The sequence below is a fragment of the Zalophus californianus genome, chromosome 1 (genome assembly GCF_009762305.2).
Source record: "Zalophus californianus isolate mZalCal1 chromosome 1, mZalCal1.pri.v2, whole genome shotgun sequence".
Lineage (NCBI taxonomy): Eukaryota > Metazoa > Chordata > Mammalia > Carnivora > Otariidae > Zalophus > Zalophus californianus.
The window spans coordinates 139,174,092-139,195,990 of NC_045595.1; the positions used below are offsets into that span (position 1 = coordinate 139,174,092).

General features: G+C 42.1%; 1 protein-coding gene and 1 pseudogene across 2 annotated transcripts in view; both read left to right on the forward strand.

Moving 5' to 3' along the window:
* TPRG1 (tumor protein p63 regulated 1) overlaps positions 1-21,899 on the forward strand; it is a 207,885-nt gene that overhangs the window by 20,381 nt on the left and 165,605 nt on the right. The window lies entirely within an intron of this gene.
* LOC113917333 lies at positions 5,778-6,879 on the forward strand (annotated as a pseudogene).

Consider the following 21,899-nt stretch of genomic DNA (forward strand, 5'->3'; position numbering starts at 1 on the left):
TTCTGAATTTTTCCCCATCATCATATACCCCCATCAGAGCCCAGGTCTTGTTGGGATCATTGCAGTTTCAGATGATTGTGGGGAGAATGGGAAACCATGTGAAGAGTGACACATTTATTCTGTCACAGAAAAGGAGGACACTTGTAGAAATGCTAAAGGTAAATTATTAGACTGTATAGTACAGTATGAGCAAAAGTATTTTATCCCAGAGTGAGGTAAGTGACAGTAAAGACACAGATCTATGAATTTTTATTTTCCTAGAGGATACAACCACAGAATTGTAGGAAGACTTTAATTATGAGTAGATTCTGTCAGTTAGGTAGAGAACCCTGAGAGTATGTGGATCTTAGTGCCTGAAAAATCCCTTTAAACAGGAGAGCTAATCTAATTTAGGTATCAGCCGTCGTGGCAAAGATAACACTCTGAGTTTACCACACAATTTTGTCTTCCTGGATTTGCTGAGACTACACTTCTTAGCCTCTTTGAGGTTAGATTGGGACTGAATTTTATTGGACTGAGCCTTGGCCAATGGGAAGTGAGCAGAAGACATGTAAACCACTTTTAAGTTTGACCTTTAAAAATAGCTCATATATTCTATTTCCCTTTCTCTTCTTATGGTGAATCTGGAAGACCATATACTTATTGTAGCTAAAAGGTAGAAGCAATTTGAATCATTGAATGATGGCTTGGAAGAACCACCAAGTACAGCCAACCTCCATCAGGCTATAACATGAGCAAGAAGTGAATGTTTGTTGTGTTAAACCATTGATATGTCAGTAATTTGTTATTGAAGCAGAACCTTGTCTGTTCTGATGAATGTACCCCTTCTCCTAGAGGTCTTCCCATGTCTGCATTTATATTTCACGGGGGTCATTTATGACTCGAAGCCTTGGTAACTCATTTGGCATAGGAAATGAGAGAGCAGGAATGAAGAAAAGCTGTTGTTTTTTGGTTTGTGTAGGTAAAGTTGTGAACTGAGGTGGAATTTTTCAAGATAGGCCAAATGAAGAAGAGTAGGTTTGAGGATTAAAAGTATGAAATTAATTTTGGACATGTTGTATTAGAAGGATTTTTAGCTCTATGTTATGGATGATCTCATAAATATCCTCGAGGGCAAGTAGTGTGGTCTTACATGTTTAATTCCCTGTAGTTATCTAGTATTTATATACTGTTTATATTTGTTGATGGGTTGGTTTCTTCACTGGATCAGCTGAATTCTGGAGGAAATTTTCTGACTCCTTGAATCAATGAATTCCTCTGAGAGCTGTGAATATGCTTATTCTTTTTGTGACAGGAATTGTCTTGAGTTGTCCACACACTCAAAGGAAGTATCGTGTTTAAATCACAATAGCTTATTTATGCTACTTTACTTCTTGGCTTTTCCTTTCCCTGAAATCTACATTTTCTTGAACAGTTTTAAGCAGGATGCTGTCGTTCTTTGTAAAGATACTTCTCATTAGGTAGATTGTAAAAGCCAACATGAGATGTCAAACCCAAGTTTGTTGCACAAGCAATTTGGAAGGTCAGAATGATCCCCACAAGATGCATACCAGCAGCTAACTCAATTTTTGATTTCCCCAAATGACTTTTCTTGTGAAATCTGGTTTTCACATCTTCCCGTGCTTTTCCCTAATGGCCTGCTTTTATATTAGAAAAATAACCCGGAGGAAGTATTTTACAAAAGTTATTTTTTTTTATTTTTCTTTGAAATCTCTTAGGTTATACCTTGGTGTTTTTTCCTAGAAGAGCATTTTGCGTAGAGTAGGTACTAAATAAGTATTTGTTGACGGTTTAAAGATCTTGGTTTGAGCTGCAAGGAAATGCCGGGATCATCTAGTGCAATCCTGTCCATTTACAGATGAGAAACTGAGAGCCTAGAGAATTGAAATGTTTTGGCCAAGGTCACACAGCTGATCAAGTGCAGACCTGCTGCTATTACTAATGATGCTACTCTTTAATTATGTGCATAACTCAACAGTTTCACAAAGCCATAATTTATCTCATCTGTGATGTAGGAAACACAGACATAATCAACACTTTTGGTTTTTTAACAAAGAAGGAAATTGAGGCCCAGGAAAACCAAGTCAAACAGTTGAATGATCTTATTCATTTATTCCACAAACTTGATTGAGCCCCTGTTACTGGCCAGGCTCTTTTCCTGCTCTGTTCTAAATATGAACAAAACAGAGTCTTTGCCCTTTTATCAGGGAGAAAAAAGGAAGAAAACACTATAATAAATAATAGCTGAAACGAGCGAGCTTGCCTCCTGACTCCAGTCCGGTGCTGTTTTTCTCTACATCCCTGTTAATTAATTAAAACCAATGAAATTTCTGATTGATTGATTAACTCTCTCGTACTAAGGAAAAGTAACCCTGTTAAAGGATTTCTCCTGTGAACAATGCAAAGCATTTTAGGTGCAGCAATAACATGAGGGCTTCAGAGAGTTATATAATTTTACGTTCTCAAGAGAATATGGGGAAATATTGGTCCATGTTCTCTTTCTCTCCAGTTTTGAGATTTATGACTGGTCAGTTACAACAATAATAACAACTGAATATCGGCACAAGAAATATATTTGATTCAGTGGGTAACATTTGACAGCCTTAACTTGTAGAATGTAGCAAAGTTCTTGCAGGAAGCTCCAGCAGAATATGTAATACACAAGAAGGTATTCAGGGAACAGGGAAATAAAATCAAAGGAACCTGCTACCCAATCTGTTTCATTAAATATGAAAATTAAAATGCCTTAACAAAATGCTTTCTCTTCCTCTCTCCTCCCAACAAACAAAAGCTTTGGTAGGCAGCCTGAAATTGCTCATCAAGGAAAAAGACCAGACTGATTCTAAATGGCTTCTTTTGAATGAGGCAATTAATGCTAAAAGGAACATGTTGTCTCCTCAGCATTTGTAAGGTAAAACATTCATTGTACTTCCTGGCACTCTGTCAAGCCTCTCCTTGGCCTAAGCCAGTAGAGAAATGGTCTGCTGCTTGTGCTCTTTAACTCCGGTAATCAGGAGGATTTGGCTGATTAACTTGACAGCAATGATTCTCCTTAGGACTAGGAATGTGTCTGGGAACTGTATTCCTGGATCCTTCTTTCTCAGACCCTGACTTGCTGGCTTTGGGAGGTCCATCAAGGCTGGCATCCCCTCCATTTACAAAATAGAGACGTTACCTTATGACTGTTAGGTTCTGAAATGCAGTAGAGTAATGCAACAGAGTATTATCTTAATTGTATTTGTTCTGGTGATTCAGCTTTATCAAGAACATTACCTTCTTAAAGATACTTTTCATTTGCTTACTCACCAACTCATGCATTTATTCAGAACACAATTAATGGGGTCTGTGTATCTGAGACAGTAGGGAATGTTCTGGAGTAGGGACACAGATTAAGACATAGTGCCCATCCTCAAGGAACGCTCAGTTTTAGGTAGAGGGTGGGCAGAGATTCCTTACGACAGTACAACCTGGTGGCTTAGTGGAGGGGCAGCTGCAAGGCGCACTGGGATTATGGAGGGGTGGTGGGAGCTCTCTCTGTACCACGAGGACTCTGGGCTGGGCTGGAGACATCGGTGGCCAGGAGGGCTTGGATTTACTTTTGTGCAGCCCCTGCCACCGGCAACCCTCAAGTGGAGACTTCCTCTTTTACTTGTTTCATGTGTACATATTTCTTATAAGAGGGTTTTAGAACAAAGTGTTTCATTTAAAAAAAAATACAGATGAGCCATATGAATGGTCTCTATTAATTCACTTAATGCTCCCTTAAATAATCCGGGTAGCAGGAGGCAATGTCCTCCCCATTTTACATAGGAGGAAAATATTTATCTTAAATAAACATTTGTTATTTCACGGTCGGTGCTAAAAGCAATGGTCTTTATTTTTCCTCCATGAAACCAACCTACTGAAGTATTTTCACATTCAATTAGGGAAGGTCAGTAACTGGCATGAGGCAAGACAAATATTTGTGGAATGGCTGAATGATGACAAAGATTAGACCTATCTTTGTATAGAATACTCATTTTAAAGAAATGGTAACATTTAGTTTGTTAGCCTGAAAGTGAAATACACTTTCTACCAAAGTGATAGTAGATCTCTGGATGAGATCCTGTGATTCACTTTACTTCAGTTTAGTAGGTGGTGATCTTTCAGGTACCTGCCTATGCTTAATTTTGCTTATACTTTTTGTTTTCCAGTCTTGGGTGGTAAAGGTAGATTTTCTTCATTTAATTAATTTCAATGCCACTATGTCAGGAAGTTTGCTTATACTCAAACAAGAGGTGTTATTTTTTTTAGCATTTGCTTCATGATAATGTGGCAAACCTGTATTCCTGAGTCAGGGATAGAGGTTCAGATTTTTGTTCTGCCACAAGCTAGCTGTGTAACTGGGCACATTTCTTTGTCTCTCCTGGTTTCAGCTTTCTCAGGTGTGAAATGGGGTACCAATCCCAGCTGACCTCCCCCTTGTTGGGGATCAAACGAAATGATCTAATTGAAAGTGTACTCTGAACTATAAAGTGCTGTATAAGTGAAGGTACTTATTATTCACTGAGCCCTGGGCCTGTCAGACCATATGATCTTTTTCCAGTGTTGTTTGTTTACAGTTGATTAACAGGCCCTGCAACCTGCCTGCTTTTTGAGGTCTGCAGAGGGGGGATTGGCAAAGAAATAAAAAGCTACAGCTTTCATGTAAACAATTCCTCTCCCACTTAATCCTTCTTTGGACTCCCTATCCGTGTGTCTTCTTAATCACCAGACTCAAATGAAGCAGTACCTTCCAGTCCTACTTGAGGATTCCGGGGGCTTGAGGGCCTCACGTTTCAGGGACGACCATCCAGGGAAGACCCCGCCCTTTGCAGAATTCCTCATATCAGACTATTTTTTTTTTTTTCCAGTTAGAGATTTCATTGCTCAGAAAATGGAGGTTCTGGCTTTTTAGTTTTGTTTTGTTAGATTTTGTTTGACTTAGAAAAAATGTCTTTAACAATCAGCAAAGTGCTTCTGCAAGAACATCACACTGACAGCAGTCCATCTTTCTCGTCTCCTATCAAATTCACTTTCCTGACCAAGTGCAAGGTGGATTTCTCCCTGCCAGCACTATAGGCTGCTGATGCCTGGAACAGAGCTCAGCTCCTTCTCCTAGGTCGCAGCATCATTATAGATAATAAAAATTCTGGAAGCAGGACTTTGCTAGCAGTTTAGGTTTGGGGATGATGCATGAGACGGAGAGAAGTCCATTTTGGGTTATGAGGTGCTGACACCAGGAAAACTCCTTGTTCCAGATAAAATAAGTCAATTTGACTCAGAAGACACGGGGAAGGTAGAACTATACTCTTGTAAGGACGCATGACCTCCTTCTAGTATTATATATACATATAATAAACCATTCTGCTTTCAGACAGAACTTGAAGGTTATACTTCTGTCTTTAGGTGAGGGAAGCTGGTCATGGAAGCAGACAATGGCTGGACTTCCAGCTTCACCCCCTACCAGCTGTATGATAATGGAACCAATCTGCATTTACTTATAAAGTGGGGATTAAAATACCTGCCTCATCACTCTCTGGTATGTTTTGAGGATTAAGTGACAAGGCCAGTGCATGATGCTTTCTGACTTTTAAAGCCTTTTCACATGAGAAGTGGCCAGTATGTAGTTAGAAAAACACATGTTTAGGGGGTTTTGATATGTGTCTGAATCCCATTCCAATTATTGGCTAGCTCTGTGACCTTGGACAATTTGCTTAAACTTACTGAGCATAGGTTTCCTCATCTTTCAAATAGGGATGACAATACCCGAGAACGGGCAGGGAGGTCCAGTACAGCGCGGAGGTCGGTCGTGGGTGTCACCTGCCCGGAGCTAGCTTCTCCACCTGCGGGTCCATGCCCTGCCTGCTCCAGCCCTGCTCTCTGCCCTCGCCTGCCCTGCGGGCACCACTCTCCTCCACAGTTTCAGCCCCTCAGCCCAGAACAAGGCTACAGTAGCTGCGTTAGGGGCTTCCGGAGGAGGAATTGGGCAGCCCCTGAGCCAGCTGCCTGACCCTCTATGGTATTGCTCGGACACCCTGAGTGGCCGCAGATCTGAGCCACATGGAGACCAGAGAAACCATGAAAGGCTACCTTGAACCTGAGCAGCTGCTAGGCTGCTTGAAAGGTTGCAATGTGGCGGTTTTTCCAGCAGGAGTCCCGAGGACGCCAGGCATGATAGGGATGACCTGTTCAAAACCAGTGCCCCAGTTGTGGCCACCTGGTGGCTTCCTGTGCCCAGCATTGCCCTCAGGCCATGATCGTGTCAAACCTGGTTAACTCCATCATCCCAATGGCAACGGAAATTTTCAAGAAACACGGAGCATACCACCCCAATAAAATCTTTGGGGTGACAACCCTGGACATTGTCAGAGCCAACACTTTTATTGCAGAACTGAGGGGTTTGGATTGTGCTTGAGTCAATGTTCCTGTCACTGGCGGCCACGCCGGGAAGACCATCATCCCCCTGATCTCCTGGGGCACTCCCAAGGTGGTCTTTCCCCAAGGCCTGTGGACAGCTGTCACTGGGAAGATCCAGGAGGCCTGCATGGACATGGTGAAGGTCAAAGCTAGAGTAGGCTCTGCCGCCCTGTCCATGGCTATGTGGGAGCCTGGTTCATCTTCTCCTCTGTGGAGGCAATGAACGGAAAGGAAGGAGTTGTCCAGTGTCCCTTCGTTAAGTCCCAAGAAACAGACGGTGCCTATTTCTCCACACCATTGCTGCTGCAGACAAAGGGCATCGGGAAGAATCTAGGCATCATCAAGATCTCCCCTTTTGAAGAGAAGATGATAGCAGAAGCCAACCCTGAGTTGAAGGCCTCCATTAAGAAAGGAGAGGAGTCTGTGAAGAACATGAAATGAGAGAGCAGCTAGCGAGCGGTCTGTTTCCCTAACTTATGGAGACATTATGTCCCTATAAAGCCATCTCCTGCCACTTTGTGTTTCAGTTGTGTTAACCACAAGTGTTGTGTCAGGGTCCCTGTCCCTTCCAAATCACGGGTCCATCTGTGGGTATGTCAAAAAAGCAGGCTTTGATTTTTTTCAAAAAAAAAAAAAAAAAAAGAATGACAATACCAATGTTGCAGGGACATCAGGAAGGTGTTAAATGATACATGTGAGGTGCTTAGCTGCATACCTGGCATGGGGTATGTCCTTTCTACATGGTTGCTAGTTCTATCTTACTTGCTTTCTACCAAACACTGTGAGGAGAGAACAGCTCTTATTCACATGGTTTCCATTATGAAACGGTTGGTAACCAGTGGCCTGGAAAGATGAAATGTGTTGCTCTACTTAAATCCAGCAGGAATATCTTATAAAGCAACACATACACCTAGAGATTGTGACTACTGTTGGTTAGAATAAAATTGCATCTTCCCTTTGAAGCAGGGAGCATCCTTCCTGAAGGAAGGGGAAAGACGCCCTAAGATTTCATGCTGTTGATTCATGGAAAGCCTATTATTCTCACTCCCAAGTGTCCCTAGAGCCCGGGACATGTCCTACAGAAGATCTTTGTTTTTAGTATATCTGATCTACCTCTGAGGTGGGGAGAAGGGAATGTGGGAGTCTCAACTGAAAGGGAGAATGAGGATACCCACAGGAAGTAATTCTCAGCGTCCAGGAAGGCACTGGCAACAGGAGACCATGACTCAGATGGCCGCACCATCAGAAACCAGAGTCCCGGAGGGCAGAATGCTGGAACCGGAAGGAGCTCAACAATCATCTGGGTGATTACATATGGGGATAAGCAGAAGCTATTTACCAATGGTAAAATCATAGCTGCAGCAGTACGTGCTGTTACCAATATACCAAGTCAGTGGTGAATCTGATCCAGGAATTGGGGCTTTTCCCTCCTGATTTAGAAAGTGTCACCTTTGCTTTGGAGGCACTGTAGGAAATCTTGACATGAACATGGCACAATCCTTACCCTCAAAGCCAAAAAGGAGATAAAATGCAGACACATGTGGCTGTGATCCCAGGTAAAGGTCTTAGGCATTTCTCAAAGTAATGTGGAGAGTCAGAAAAAGAAACCTTGTACCTGGTTTGGAGAATCAGGGGTACAAACTCACAGAAGAGGTGGCCTTCAAGCAGAACCTCTTAAGAAAGATGTAGATGCAATGAATGGCCCTAAAGCAAAAAGATGATCATTTCCAGATGAGGTAGAGAGGGTCTAAGTTATTTTTTCTTCCTTCAGCCTTGGGTTCTCATCAGGAAACGGGCACAGGTATACTTCTCCTATGTGGTCCACTAATGTATGTGAAAGTGTTGTGCCCAGATGCTCCCTCTTTTTCTCTTATTCCTCCCCACAGATCCCAAGAGGTGGCCCATCTTCTGCGCTGTCGGTAGTTCTGATATTTTTCCTTGTGGTTTAACAATTTATGTAACGCTTCGATCACTGGGCTTCTGTAAGGGGTGGGTAATAAAAATACCCCCAAAATTTGAAAATAAGTTTTGCACAATTGTAAGTCAGAGAGAAAATTCCTCCGAGTCATGCATTCCCCGTGAACTCGCTTTGCCAGAGTCAAAATCCTGTCATTGACTAACCTTTGTGTTTCCCTCCTGGAGCACGGGCTGCCGTGGCATTCAGGTGAGATTGTTATGCCAAAGGGTCCTCTGAGCTGAGCGCATCAGCACTGTAGAAAGAGAGGCTGAAGGAACGAAGGGGTGTCTTAAAGAAAGGGACTGACAATTGGAAGTTGGGTAGAAGTAGGATTGCCAGAACTAGAAATAAAAATATAGGATACCCAGTTGGTTTGAATGTTAGATAGTCAAAAATATGATTAAGGTAAGTATGTCTCAGTTATTACATGGGGTATATTTAGACTAGAATGATTATTTATCTGAGATTCAAATTTAATGGGGAATCCTGTATTTTATCTGGTAACCCTAAGTGGATGGGGAAGGACATAGTAATGGGGCAAAATAGTAATAAAAATAATATATTTATAAAGAAAGAGTTTATAGGTTTTTAAAAAATATTTTATTATTATTTTTTTATTTGAGAGAGAGAGGGAAGGAGAAAGCATGAGGAGGGAGAGAGGAGGGGCAGAGGGAGAAGCAGACTCCCCACTGAACAGGGAGCCAATGTGAGATTCGATCCCAGGAATCAGGGATCGTGACCTAAGCCAAAGGCAGCCGCTTAACCGACTGAGCCACCCGGGCTCCCCAGATTTATAGTTTTAAAAGTACCGTCGGTGGGCGCTTAGGTGGCACAATCAGTTAAATGCCTGACTTTTGATTTTGGCTTAGGTTGTGATCTCAGTGTCATGAGATGGAGCCCCGTACAGAGCTCCGCACTCAGTGTGGAGTCTGCTTGAGATTCTCTGTCCCTCTCCCTCTGCCCCCCCCACTCGTGCACTCTCTTTCTTTGTCTCTCAAATAAATAAATAAATCTTAAAGGGGGGGCTCAGGTTTCTTTTTTTATTTTGTCCTCAAATAGGTAGGTGCTGTTCCTCTAGTTTTGGACGTGATGAAAAATGAGGTTCAGGTGACTTATCTAATGCCACAGATGGTGGCACCGTTAGCATTCAAGTTCAGTTACCTTTTAAACTTGTTATTTTGAGATAATTTTAGACTTACCAAAATGTTGCAAAACTAGTAGAGTGCTCTTCTATCCCCTTTAGGCAACTCCTCTTTACGTTAACATCTTAAATAGCCATAGAACAATAATCAAAACTAAGGAATTAACATTGGTACAATACTATTATTCACTAAAGTACGGACTTTATTCAGATTTCATCAATTTTTCCACTAGAGGCCTTTTTCTTTCCCAGGATCCATTTCCACTTCCCACATCATTGTCAGTTGTCATGTTTTCTTAGTCTCCTACCATCTGGAAAGGTTCCTCAGTTTTTCATTGTCTTTCATGATCTTAGCGCTTCTGTCCAGTACTGATGAGTTATTTTGTGGGATGACCTGCAGTTTTGGTTTGTCTGATGTTTTCTCAGGATTCTGGGGAAGGCATTGGGAAGGAAACCGCAGAGGTGATATGTCCTTCTCAGGGCATAACGTGTGTATTATGTTGACATGTTCTGTTGGTGATATTACCCTTGGCCACTTGCTAGAGATGGCATCTGCTGGGTTTCTCCACTGTAAACTTACTGTTTTTCCCTTTGTGATTACCAAATATTTTTAGAGGAGATACTTTGAGACCACACTCAAATCCTGCTTCCACCTAAACTTTCACCCACCGGTTTTAGCTTCTACTGGTATTGCTTGCTTGCTGCCATGCTTAGTGTGTTCCAGAGGTCATTTTCTAGTTTCTTCATTCCTTCTACATTAATTGGAATTCATCTGTAGGAAAGAGCTATGGCTTCACCCCATTACCTCGTTTAAGCTCAGTTATTGTAATTCCAAGTTAATTGTTCTTTTCACGAAAGCAAAGGCGAAGCAGAAAGTGAAAAAATTTGTGTTCTTATAAAGGTATGCCTGTTTCAGATGTGCAGTGGAAAGGAGGTGGGACTAATTTTGTTCATCTCACAAGTATTGATCAAACATTTCTATCCAAGGCATTGTATGAGGTACAGTGAAGGAAAGAGAAATGTACAACAAATCCAAAGGAGGCTGATAAATCAAAGATTCATACTTCAGGTACTTTTTTATAAAAGGGATAATGAAACTTCTCAGTTGAATATTGAACTGAAAAATAGTCACACCCATGGTTATGGCAAGGGCAAGTGTATCATAATGCAGTAGTTATGAAGCCCTCACTGAACGGCCAAATCTGTGTAGTGTAGAACATCTCCAACAAGATGATCGTGATGCATGTGAAGATCCTGGTACCTTAGTTTGTAGGGTTATAAAGCATTTTAGCCTTTTTCCCCTAATTCAGAGAGAAGAACCCGATTAGAAGATAACCATTTGACTGACTTTAGGGCCCATGATTCCTCTCCTGCCTGAAAGACAGTATGAGGCTTCAGAGAATTCAAGCTCGCTCCTCATTAGGAAATTGGGAATTAATTTATATATAGTACCTGGAAGAGTTAAGCTTCTATTTTTGGTAACTAGAACTGCCCATACAGGCATAATCCCAGTGCCCCAAATATCATCAGAGGATAAAGGACTGGCATGGTCAAAAGATTTCCAAACTCTAAGCATATTATTTTAACCAGCAGTTAATAAAGCTAAAGGGCAGCTTTACAGAGAACACTAATTATCCTTTTGTGTGGAGAGTAATGAGATCCAACTAGGGGCAAATATAGATTCTCCTTGTGTGGGTCAGTGGTTTATTCTCCTGTCTCCTATCAGAGTAATCATTTGCATATTCAGGCAGAATGTGAATTGTTTAGGACACCCAGTGAAGAATGCTGATGTGAAGAGAACCTAGTCCCATTACACTAGTGTCATTAAAAAAAAAAAAAAAAATCTGTCCAACAGGAGAGCTTATTCTAGCTTTAATTTACATTCATTCATTACATTCATTCATTCATTTTCATTTACATGCTTCTTCAACTGCAGATAAGTCTGAGATTCAGGTAACAGCTTACATTTTTGAGATGAGGAAACTGAGATTCAGTGCCATTATGTCATTTTTGCTAACAATGGTGGATCTAGATCTTGGATCCAAATGTTCTGATTCTAGAAAGTGTGTTTTTAGCCTTACACCATATTGCCTCTGGTCAGTGATATTCTTAAAATTCCTTATGACTGTAAGTAGAGTGGTCATATGACCCACTTTGCTCAGAATGGTTCAGATTTATACTTTATGCCATGGCATAATTATTGATAGTATGATTTTCTACTCTAAAAAAACTAAAATAAAATGTCCTGTCTTGGACAAGAGAACAACATATGGTCACCCTATCCATAGTAAGGCTCAGAGAAATTCTAGCTGGGAATTCATGCAATCTTTAAACGTATGTTAAGGAAATCACTAATAAACTCCCTAAGTGTTAAAAACTAATTAAGCCAGGGGCACCTGGCTGGCTCAGACAGAAGAGCATGCAACTCTTGATTTCAGTGAGTTCGAGCCCGACGTTGGGTGTAGAGCTTACTTAAATAAAACATTAAAAAATGTTTTTATGTAATTATGCCCTTTAAATATATTATGAAGCATTCTGATGTTGGAATAGGATGCACATATAACATACACACATACACATATACATAATATTTAATGATCTGGGAAAACTCAAAAAAGGCAAAATTATAACGATTCAAATTGTATGTGCATGTGGTAACAAGACTATAGATGATTTTCTTTTTAAAAGTATGTTTCTGTATTTTTCCAAATAGCCCATAACGAACATGTGAAAAATTTAGAGCTAAAAATTATCTTTAACATCTCTCATTTAGAATGAAGGGATTTCTTTTGACAGCAGAATATAAAATTGTCACCTCAGAGAAAGTAGGCTTGCATAGATAGGAGTCTAATAACATAGTAATAATCCTTCTTACAAGTAGAACAGAGCTTTATATTCCCAAGAACTTTCTGATCACATTTTCTCGCTTAATCTTCCGAAGAAGGCTCGTAGTCAGTAAGCTAATGCCCCATTTCACAGGTGAAGCCAAAAATGCAGAGAAGACACTGAATGAGGCAGATGTGGGAGCTCTGAGGTTGTCCCAGGTAAGCCCCTCCACCACTGACTCTTATACTTTTCCTATATTGGTTTTTTAAAGCTAACGGTGAGACCCTGAGCTTACAGTTAGAAGGTAGTTCCTTTGCTCATGCTGCTAGTCTCTCATGTTGAGCACAGGGAGAGCAGGACATATTGCTGCCACGGTGTAACATGGGAAATGAGAAGCTTTTCCTTTATTTAAGCAACCATTTAGCCAGCCATTAATTTCAATCTCCAGCCATTCAAAAGAACACTGACTACAACTCTGAGACAGGTTCCAAACCTGAATTTGTTGTGACTGTGTCTGCCGTGTGATTTACAGCGACTTGCTTTTTCCCCTCTGGTCCTGGATTTCTCCATCTGCAGAATGAAAACTTGTAACCAGATCACCTCTATGGTTCTCTCTGGGCTCTGATAGTATGTGATTCCAGGCTTCTGAGCTTCGGAGGGAAAAAGTGAATTCCAAAGCTGTATTCCAGAAGCACCCTGTCTAACTCAGGCTCTACTTTTCTTTGCATTTGGAATCAGCCCAAAGAAAAGGTCATTTTTGCAGACATCTTGAAGTTGCGCTCCAATGTCCTCATTAAATAACAGGAGCCCAGACTGGCAGGCCCAGGGGAATATTCAATCAAGGAGAAAAAGGCCAAGTCATTACCGGAACCCTATCATCAGAGCTGTAAACACAAGCATTCATTCGTGGGCTTTAGCTGAAAGCATGCTCGATCATGCTCTCTCCCTCCTGATACAGGTTCCGTTTGTCAAATGCGTGTGACCATTCTGATAAGTCACCAGGGGTGGGAAGGGAGAAAGAGAAAGAAAGAAAATTGCAACCGTAAATAGACTCTGAACATAGAGAGATCAAAATAGACAGCCTCTGGCTTTAGTGGATGAGTCATCGTCGCAGCCCAGACCGCAAAAACAAGCGTGGCTTCTCCTTTGCGGCAGTCTTCCTGTCTGGAAAGGAAACACTGCTCTGATTGGAGATATTGGCCATTTTACAGACTTCAAAGCAACTTAGGCAACTGAACATATAAGAAGGGGAACAGGTAAAATGGTTTTTTCCAGGTGTTTCTCTGGAGAACCAGCTACCAGCTCTGATTTGAAGATGCGTGAAAACTTTCATCTTGAGCCAACACTGGTTTTCGTTTTGTTTTGTTTTGTTTTAGTGTGGTGGTCTTCACTTCTGGTGTAGTGTACATATTTGTTTTACTTCAAATAATATAAGTTATTTTTCTGAGACTTCATTTCTGGGCACTGAGCTGAGCGCTGTGGGGGATGGAGAGATGAATTGACATGAGGACCAGCTAATGAGGAAGTGGACAAGTATACACATCATGATATTATGAAAGGAGATATGTGCTGAAACAGGAAAAACCCAAGACCACAGGGGTGTGAAGAAACCAGCAGCAGTGGGTCCTGATGAATGGTCCACTAGATTGAGAGACTGGTATAAAGAAGGCCTATATGTATTCAGGATTTAACAGTGAGTCCAGGTTGAGCTTGATGCATAGTGTACAGTAAGGGAGTAGAAAAAATAAGGCTTGAAGGACAGATTGAGACCAAATCCAGAAGGAGTCTGAATGCCAAGATGCAGTTTTGGGCCTTGTCCTCTATGCTATGGAGAAGGGGAGGGGAAGAAGGAGAGACACTGTGGGAAAGTAGCAATACCAGCTGTAGGAAGAAAAAGATGGAGAAGCAAGATCAAGGAAGATCAGTTAGGGACTCTTGCCACAGTTTAGGAGAGAAAGAAACTACAGCCCCTGTTGGCGTAAAAAGAAATATATATTTGGTCTTTGTCCCTGGTTCTTGGCAAAAAGTTCTTAAAACCCTTGTAATTTCTTGAGTGATAGGGGTGATAAGAGCATTTTTTTTTTTTTTAAGAATTTTTAACACAGAGCTCCTATAAATCCCTTGGAATTTCCTGAGTGATAGGATATCTTTTTTCCTAATGAGACAGCTGGTGGCTGGGTGCCCCTAGATAACTTCAGTATGGGGGCTTGTCACCAGAAAGATCAAGGTATGATTAGAGGGTTGGAACTTTCAGTCCCATCTCCCAGCTCCTGGAGAGGGGCAGGGGTGGGGTGGCTGGGGCTTGAGTCGACCATCAGTGGCCAATGAGTTAATCAACCATGGCAATGTCATAAACCCTCTACATAAGTCCCTAAACATGGGGTTCAGCAAGCTTCTGGGTTGATTAGCACTCAGAGGTACTAGGAAGGTAGCATGCTCTGAAGGCATGGAAGCTCCATGTTCCTTCCCCATACATTGCTCTATGCATCTCTTCCATTTGGCTGTTCCTGATTTATATCTTTTTTAATAAGTCTGTTACGGTAAAATATTCTCCTGAGTCCTGTGAGGTTTCTAGCGAAGTATTAAATCTGAGGAGAGGATTGTGGGAACCTCTTAAATTTATAGCCAGTTGGTCAGAAGTACAGGTGATAAGACTGGCCTCTGAAGTGGGGGCAGTCTTGTGGGAATGAGTTCTCAGCCTGTGGGACCTGCCCTAACTCTATGTTGTTAGTACTAGAGAGTTGGGGAATTGGTTGGTGTGGGCAAACCCTCCTACACACATTTGGTGTCAGAAGTGTTGTGAGTAAAACCAGTTCTTTGCTCCCCACCTAGAACATCCCCTTAGATTAGAAAGGAGAGGATCTACAGGAAAGGGTGGAAAAAATGTCTGAACTTCTAATCTGGTTAGTGAGGATATCACTATAAAAATGTTCACCATCATAGTGTGTGTGAAATCATTGAGGGGTCAGGGAGGCAGCTGTGGCCAGCTCAGTTTGACACAAACAAAGGAAGATTTTCCACTTTATAGGAATATGGGGCAAATAGCTTTAGCTGGCCTACTCACACTGTAGGCTTTGTTTGCTGTTTGGAGTTCTGAATACTATATATTCAACCGCATTTCCTTTCCAGCTTATAATTTCTTTCCTGCCTTGGTATCAGCTCTTGATCTTTAGAAGGCAGTGGTGCTTGGAAGAAAGAGAACTCACCTTACTACTGGCTCAGCTTTGCTGCCTCTCTGACCTTGGGTAAATCCCCTGATCCCTCTGGGCCTTGGTTTCCCATCTGCAAAATAGGCATGATGTATTGAATTATTCAGTGCCTGGGACCCCTTGCAGCTCCAACAGTTTAGGATGCGTATTTAGTAATGAAGTAGTCTTCATTACTAAAGTTATCTTTCACAAAACAAACCCATATCATTGAACCCTCCTGATAACTTGAGATAAGCTGCGCAGGTATTATTATTTAAGTGTATTTCATAGATATGTAGATAAAGGTATAGAGACACATAGAAGGTAGGTAATTTTTACAAGGACATACAGTGACTTAATGATGTGGTCAGGACTAGAACCTTGGCCACCTGACTACCAGCCCAGTGCTCTCTTGGCTCTCCCAGGCTGCATTGGTCCCTAGGAAGGGTCAGTGAAGTACATTGCCAGGAACATTCTCAATTTCCATGATTGTTCTTGAATATCCTCTATTTCCAGTGTTTCTCCTCAGTGAGACCAGGCCAAAAGAAAGGGAACCATTTTACCAGGGTCATTGCAAAGTTTTACTTGTGAAAGACATTTTTTTTTTAAGATTTTATTTATTTATTTGTCAGAGAGAGCGAGCGAGCACAAGCAAGGGGAGTGGCAGGCAGAGGGAGAAGCAGGCTCCCTGCTGAGCAAGGAGCCCAATGCAGGACTCGAACCCAGGACCCTGGGATCATGACCTGAGCAGAAGGCAGACACTCAAACGACTGAGCCACCCAGGCGTCCCTGTGAAAGACATTTCTTTAAAAACCATTTCTAGCATGCAACTCTTGATCTCAGGATTATGAGTTCTAGCCTCATGTTTGGTGTAGAGATTACAAGACACTTCCTTTTGCTGGGATCTGTTCAGATGTCAAACTTCTTTTTCAGTCATTACTCCCATGGCCAGCTGTAGGAGGTTACCTACTTGGATGTGGTCAGCAGGCAGAGGCTGGACCATCTAGTCTCCTCAGCGTGGGTCCCTCTGGCCGTAAAATCATGCTAGCTCTGGGCCAAAAGGACTTTGGAGTTCATCCAACCCAACGCCCTGTCCAGTGCTAGATATTTTCTATAATGGTTCTACTGGTTGTTCAGCATCCTCTTGAACTACTACATTACTTCTGGAACCTAGACCTGTATTGTCAGCTATCTGTGGACGTCTTCATGTGATTGTTCATGGTCAGCTCACATTCAACATGACTGAAGCCAAACCTATGTTATTTTCCCCCAAATACTTCTCTTTTCTTCTCCAGTCGCATTGCTGTCCATTCAGTCCAACAAGCTAAAACCTGGTTCTTTTAAGTTCACTCTTCTTCTGTATTTGATGAAGTCCTGATGGTGTTCCATTTGCAATCTCGCTTTCCTGCATCCCTCTTTGAACTCGCTTACGCTCTCCCCTTGTCAGGACCTCCACCATATTTCCCTGGACTATCCATGTAGCTTTTGCACTGATTTCTTGGAGCATTTGATAGGCAAATATACATTTTAAATTTCTAAATGGGAATAAAGGATGCGTTTCCCAAACTTATTAACCATGGACATTTGTTTCCAGGGTATGTCTGGCCAATGCTAATCTAGTCATTCCAGATGAATTATAGTCCCTCATCACTGTCACATGTGTCCACCCCTACTTGTCACTGCACTTGTTATTTCCATTGCTTAGAATGCCCTTCTTCCTGACTCTTGCCATCTGGGGAAATCCTACGCAAGTTTCATGGTCCAATTCAAATGTCTTCTACTCTCTGAAGCCTTCTTTGATTCCATGTCCCAGGATAACCCCTGAGTTCTCAGAGGACTCTGTACTTGAGTCTATTAAGATATTTATTTATTTATTCTGTTTCTACTATAATATTTAAATCATATTCTAGTTGTGTGTGTTTGTGTCTGTCTCCCAACACATGGTAAGCTCCTTTAAGGCTCAGAAGTATATTTTATTCATCTTTCTGTCATAAGACTAGAATGATGAATTTTGTTCTCTTTTACTTCCTTCACTATTGATTGAGCAACTTATGGTTGATGCTTCATGAACTTGATGCAATAAACAAGCTTACAATTCTAGTACAGTGGTCTCTACCTCTTTGCCTCCCCCATTACTACCTGGGTCTAGATGGGAACCAGTGGGGGTTATGCCGGGACATGGGGACATTGATTTAGAAAGCGAGATGGGGCAAGTATGTTGGCAGTTACAATATAAGATTGTTATGGGTGAAGTTATCTGAGAGGGGAGAGCAGATATGAGGAATGATTCCTGAAGCTTCAACATCAATATCCTACCTTTACTGAGCACCTGCTCTGTGCAAGGCATTGTGCTAGGAGCTTGAGGACACCTGATCCCCCAGGAACTAATAGTTAGTAGTTGGATTGCTAAAGACACCTAGTTCCCATGAACAAAACCCAACTCTGCTAGCTGGGCTACAAAGAGAAACTTAAGGATGTGAGGGTAGAATCTAAGGGCAAGGAAATAGCTGGGTTGGAACTGAGCTGGAACCAGGGGATGAAGAGCCATAGGGAGTCCAGGAAGTAGTTGTACTTTTGTTCTTTTTGTGTGTCTGTTTTCTTCTTCTTTCTTGCTATATGCCAATATTCTTAGTGTCTCTAACAATTTATGATTCAGAAAGCTGTGTTAGGAATGTGGCTAGAGCTGAATATCACATCCAGATGAGTTGCCTTAGACATAATTTTCCTAAGTCTCCCATCTATGAGATGAGAGATTTGACTGGCTCAAATGTCAGCTGTGAGGACCTATTTTGACAAGTTCTGCCTTAAGTCACTTTTCAGATTTGCTCTGATTATAAATAAACATGAAAATATTAGAAAATAGTGACTCTGGGAAAATTCTTATCCAACTCTAGATTCCAGTATTCTTGGCCAGCCAATAAAACCTGTTTTGTTAGAACAAGTGAGCATAAGATTCCTCTCTTACTTGTAACCCTTTTCTACCTAGGAACATTCTGGTTCTCTCTAACACACACTGCCTTCTCCTTTCTTTATCTCCGCTAAGACAGAAATTGCCTCTCTGCCCTGCCTCCCATTTGAATTGCAACCCTGGGCCACATCAACGAAGTTATGCATATTTGAAATATATTTGCCAAAGTATCTTCTGATATTTTAAAATAGCCTATTAACTCTTCAGTTTGGGGATAGTCCATGCATTTCCCATCTGTGCAATAGTAATGCTTTTCTTTGTACACTGCCACAGGATTTGCCAAGTGTTTTTATGTCCATTAGCTTATTTGGTCTTCATGACAATCCTTCAGTTACTCAACAATCTTTATTGAATATCTACCACATACCATGTGCTGGGACAGGCATAGGGCTACAACTGAACAAAATGCACATAATCCCTGCTCTGATGGAGCTGATAGTCTAGAGGGACAGAGTTCATATCCTGTCCCCCGCTCCATTTTTAGAGACAAAGATACTAAGGTGAAATGGTTTGTCCCAGAAAGGTAGTAGAGCTAGGACCACCTGGGCTTTCCATTCCCTATCTGGGACTCTAATCTTGCCACCATTCTGCCTTGCTGAATATCCCTGAGCACTCTCCAGGAGTTAACTCAAAAAAACTAGCTGATGCCAATGAGGATGTAAGAGTGGCAGATAGAGAGGCATGAAGTATCAAATTATAAGAAAGTAAGAAAATCAACCAACTTCTGAAAACCCCAAAGTACAGGGAAGGAACAGATCCCAAACCAAAACAATGAACAGAATGGCAGTAATAGCCACTGGAAAACAAAAATTAAAGTGGTTTGTTCCCTCAGAGACGAAACCCTGTAGGGTGTCCTTAAGTTACAGGGAAAGTGTTTGATGTGAGTATCCAGGTCCTGCTGTGAGCAGAGCTCCAATTTGTATCTTCTATGCAGCCCTGATTGACTGGCAGAGCTGGACTCAGAAGGGAATGGGCCACAATTTGGCTGCTTGACTTTTGAAGGATGATCACGAGGAATCCCAGTGGGGTGGCAAGGAAGAGTGGGGTGAGCAGGGAGGAGGAGGAGGAGGCCTCCATTAACGGGCCCTCCCCTATGCCCACAACACGTTATGCCTGCTTTCCTCAGCCAGCGCCCTCCCGCTCTTCCCATGTCTGTAAGGGTCAAGTGCAGGCCTTGGTTGGTAGATGCCTAGGAAAGAGGAAGTGACCTTGCTTTTCTTGAGCTGTAATAAGACATCTAAAGGTAAAGAGACATTTCTGTTTGCCCCTGTGCTCCTCCATCTTTAAGCTGGAAGATACAGTCTAAGGGCACCTAATCCCACGGACACTGAATGAAAACAGAGCCAAAAGATGAGAGGGTGCTTTCTCAGATGTTAGTTAGGGTTTAAAGAAGACAGGGTCCCTGCCTCAAGAGGAGGAAGACCTATGTAAACCATAATTCCACTATAATCAAATAAATGGTATGTATGTATTTGTGAAAGCCCAAAGGAGAGAGTGATTAACTTCATCTGGGTGGTGCTTCAGAGCTGGACCCTGGAGTGAGAGTTTGCTTGGTAGCCAAGTGTAGTTGGGGTTGAGGGACAGGGGGAGAAAATTGCGGGGTAAACAAAGGCTTGGAGGGGTGAAAGTGTTCTGGGAGTGTTTGATGCAATGCTGACTGTGTTTCTGGTAATAATGTCCTTTATGTAGTGAGGTAAGATAGATGATTGTCTGAGTTTTAAGGTAGGCTGGTTACTTTAACAACCGGCCAATTAACCACAGAGGTTTAAGAGGGTAGACTTCATTTCTTATTCACTTCCTATCCCAGTGCAGGTTGGCAGGGGTTCTGCTCCAGACAGTCATTCAGGGGCCCAGATTCCTTCCATATGTGGCTCTGTCCTCTCATAGTCCCTGTCTTTACCCTCAACTGGTGGATGGAGAAAGAGAATGCTGGGTCACGTAGGCACAGATAACTTAAAGGTAAGGTTGGGAAGTTGTCAACCTCACTGCTGTTCATATTTCTTTGGCCAGAACCTAGCTAGATGGGCACACTTAACTGCAAGGGGTTCTGGGAGTTAGAGGCTAAGGGAAGAACATGCGTCGTCAAGCAGAATAGTCTCTACCACAGCTTGGAGACTGGAGCACAGGAGAATGGAAAGAATGAGGGCATTGTGCCTACCAGATTGGACTTGCTGAAAGCCTCCAGCTTCCCTAGGGGGAAAGCATGTGATAAAGGAGTCAGGGTGGGCTGTTGGTAAGAAGTGCCCTGTGGCCAGACTCTTCAGCATAAAGAAGACGAATGATTCTAACTCAAGGGTGCTTGTATCTAGATGAAAGAATTCTCCAACCATGAGAAAATGGACAAGAAATCATTTCAGCTCAGCTCTTAAAATGGGAACAAAAAGAAACCCAGCCAAGAAGGCAACTTACAGCCTCAACATTTATAGAGAACTACGTGTTCACTGGCTTCAGCTGATCTTCCCGCTAATCGTGGGAGAAGGACCTGGTTGAGAATTCTCATTCCCATTTTAGAAGTGGAGAAACCTATGCCCAGAGAGGTTAAATGACTTACCTAGGGTTGCACAGTAAGGAGGAGACAGACTGGCAAATCAAACTCATGTGGTGTTCCTTCCACAATTCCACAGATCCTCCTCTCCATGGGGCAGATGCTGACCACACTTTGGGGAGGTGACCCAGATCTAGTCCTAGACATGGGGCCAAGATCCTGGGGAAATTCTCCTCTCAGCCACCCTTCTGTCTGGGTGGCTTTTGCAATCAGTGAACCAACTCCTCGTTCAGAGAGCATGTACATATTAGCTGTCAGGCAGCGCATGCAGCCTCTGACAGCCCCAATATCACTGTTTGTATTATCAGACAATTACCAGCCGAGCTCGTATTCATAATTTGACTAACAACTCGCGACAATGATTATTTTTCCTTTCCTGGCAAAACAAATATAGCAGCATTTTCTTTTCAGCATCAGCGCTGATGCTCCTTGGCATTCTATCAGCTGAAGGATTTTTTTTTTTCAAAAAAAAAAAATGTTAGTTGTACTCCCCCACATCTCGCTAACTTTACAGTCCCCCATGGCATCTGTGTGCAGTGAACTGAGCTGTTGAGACTAAATGTAATTTGCAATCAAGCTTCTGTTAACATGGAAATGTACCGGCTGGTCTGCTGCAATATGGGTTCTCATTCTGTCTAGCATATGGTTGCATTAAATCCAGTCTCCAGAATGTCTCTTGTTACCACATTGTCAATCCGTGCAGAGCAGAGAACCCTAAAAAACCACTAAAGGAACATATTTTTGGAATTGGCTCTTCTATTGGATCTTGACAAGAGCTGTCCAAAGACATACTTGGTTACTTGAAATGAACTAGCCCTGTCAGATCTATGCACACA